Source organism: Cnephaeus nilssonii, assembly GCF_951640355.1.
Source record: "Cnephaeus nilssonii genome assembly, chromosome: 5".
Taxonomy (NCBI): domain Eukaryota; kingdom Metazoa; phylum Chordata; class Mammalia; order Chiroptera; family Vespertilionidae; genus Cnephaeus; species Cnephaeus nilssonii.
The window spans coordinates 20575267-20578506 of NC_137076.1; positions in this window are offsets into that span (position 1 = coordinate 20575267).

Genomic DNA, 3240 nt, shown 5'->3' on the forward strand with positions numbered 1-3240 from the left:
TGATTATTCTACATCTCAAATGTCATTAATGCTTCCCAACATCTTGGTCTCCAATTCCACAGACATATTTTAGTTCCCTGTCATCTCTCCCACCAAACAGGCAGGCACCCCTTTAGTCAAATACTCACATTGACTCAGAGAGAACTTTAATGCTGATCATTGAACTCTCTGACTTAAATTCCTCCCCTAGTGACTCCTTACTGGAGATAGAAGCCCAAATTCTGTAGCTTCAGCTCAAGTGTCTGTGAACTTTCAGCCAGCTCCACCCTCACAGAGCCCTGGCCTCCCTCACACTGGTCTCCTAAACATTGAGCTTGACTCCAGCTTCACCTGACACCACAGCTTCAGGGCTCAGAGCCTTTATGGGTTTGCTTTCCTCTGCTTGGGGTCTCCCCACTGGTCTTTTGGAATTTTTCACCCCCTCTCCATCCTCTAAACTCGAACTCCTCAAAGAGACTGGATCCTCTCCTTCATGAAGCTTTTCTTTTTCTAACATTAGCACAGGAAAAGGTCACTTTCTCATGCTCTTAATCTAAGTGTTAGGGCACCCATGGTGAGATTTTTATTTAATTCCATGTCTTTGTTCCTTGCTAGACTGTGAGTACCTGAGGCATATAGCATGTTATACAAACTCATTCTCCCCCTTCAGATTTAGTTTAGTGTGAGTGAACAAACATGTATTCTATGACAGGATTCTATGAAGCTGGGTGTGGGGGACAAGCTTGAGGAGTGTTCTCCATATTCTGAGATCAGGACCCATTTGGGTGCCAGATTACAGTTGTAAGAATGAAATGGAATGGAATCCAGGAGGCACAAAAGAAAGTATTAGAGTATGTCATACACAGTGAGGGTACATACATAATCATTTCATGGTTCTCTTTGTTCTCTCGTGTGTGTGCGTGTGTGTGTGTGTGTGTGTATGTGTGTACGTGCAAAAATGCTGGATAACAATGTAAAAGGCATGTCTTATTTTGAGACACAGTAAAACAGATCTGGAATTCTACACAAGAAATGCAAGAACTGCGTAAAAGGCCATTTCCTGCTAATGAAGGAAAAGTAATAATAGTGAAGAGCCCAGCAGAGGGCCAGGTGCAGAGAGAAGAGGGAGCCAGTGTGGCTGCTGAAGTTACCTGGGACTCAAGGGACCACACACCAATTGGACCTTCCCTGCTCCACTGGCCTCATCACAGCGTCCTCCCCAGCCTCTGATCTAATTGTGATTCCTGCACCTATGCCACATTTATTAGATCACCCTGGTGTTTATATGGCTCAATAGCATCTTTCCTTTGCAATTTTTGGCTTTGAGTTTTGATCTCTTTTGTGACACAACTGATGGGTGGGCACTAGTCCTGGTTCTGTTCCTTGTCAACATTCAAATCATCCCTGAACATTTTTTATAAAATTCTGCTTATGCCACAATTATTGATCCCCTTTCTTCACATAATTATTCCTGAGAATATGATATCATAGCACACTTATTTCATCATACTGGGCCTTCTTTGTGTAATGTGAGGTCAAGTGAGCAGGGAGCCCACTGATTTTCCTCGTTTATGTAGTTTTATAAATGTGTGCTTCTATATAGAAAAAAGTTAAGGTATGGAATATTCATAATGTAAAAATGGCAGGGGAAAATAAACATGGTTGAATATTGTGTATTCACATAATGGCTTTAATAAAATTGAATAAAACTGTAAAACTAATTTCAAAAGAAAAGAAAAAGTATAAAACTTTAATCACATCAATATAGGTCTCTAATTCCAGATATATGGGCAAGGGTGTGGAATTAAAAATACAAAAATATACTTTTAAAAGGCAGTGGAGAAAGCAGTATCTACAGTTATAATTTCTACCTATTAAACATAAATAGATTATGCTTAGAAAATGAATGGAAAAGATCATTAATTGGATGCAAAAGAATGTTTTTGCCAAGGTGAAAGATGTAGAACTGTTTACGTTTAAAAATAATGGGAAAAGACATAATATGACAGACTGATGGAATTGACCACACAAAATTAATACATTTTCATCCATTCCCCTAAATCCATCATACATATGTAAAGGAATTCTATGCCAAACAGCAATGTTTTTAGGAGAAAACTAATTTAGCATACTAAATGTATTAACTATGTATTCGCCTACCTAGCAAACATTTATGGCAGTCTCTCAGCTCTGAACTGGCCTGGTTAGGCTCTCAGGTTACCTCAGGGAGAAATTCTGGGATGCATTCCTTGAATCTTCCCACAGCATCTGCTGCACTCTCAGACTCACCTGGTTGGGGTGTCTGAAAGGAAGGGCTCCTTGTAGAAGTCTGAATTGCTCCCTGGATGGTTAATGTAGGAGACTGAAGCTCTGTTCTCAGACAAAAGAGCAGGAAGGAGTCAGGCACTAGTCTCAGAGTCAGACTTGAGACTCCAAAAGAAGTAAACATGTTTTGTTCCAGACTAACGCTGCACAGGTTGCGAGTCTGATGCAGAGGAGATATTACTCATCCTTTATCTGCTCATTAGATGCTGTTGGCATTGTTGCTCCCTCCTCTGAGCACCCGGTTTCCCTGTGGGACACCCTGGTCTGAACAGAATGGAAAATTTTCCTGCCGATTCTTTGTTGCCAAGGGACCAGGTTAGATGTTAAGTGAATCCTGTTTTTGTTACTCCTTCTCCATGACCCTCTTGAGGTCTCATCTCCCAGCACCTTACCCAACTTTGAATTACGTTTTCTCAAAGGTCCAAGACTGAGGAAACTGGCTTGGCTAGGAACCTTGGATATTCAAAGCACTGACTTGTGGGACATAAGCCATGGTACTTCCAGAGAATTGCAATTTCTCTCTTCAACAAGAGAGAGGACTGTGTGACTTTGATGTAAGGTCATACTCCTTGGCTTCATGACACATTTATCCAATCAATGAGAAATTTCATAATTATATCAGAAGATAAGAGCTGCTATTTAGTCCCACATTGTAAGATCTTTGTTAATTTGAAGCCATAGTTATATAACTTATGCCATATCATCTGTTTTTAGTATCTAACAGGCTTTGTTTGATTTAAATTTTAGAAAAGTCCATTCTATGAACTTCATTCTCCATTGCTGGAATGGGGCTGGAAGGAGTTTAGTGATCTACCCAAAGTTATAATTGGAATAAGGAATAGGTGTTGATTGGAATTCTGTCTGCACACTTCAACTTTTCCTTTCCTTTAAAAAAATATGTTTTTATTAGAGGCCCGGTGCATGAAAATTCATGCA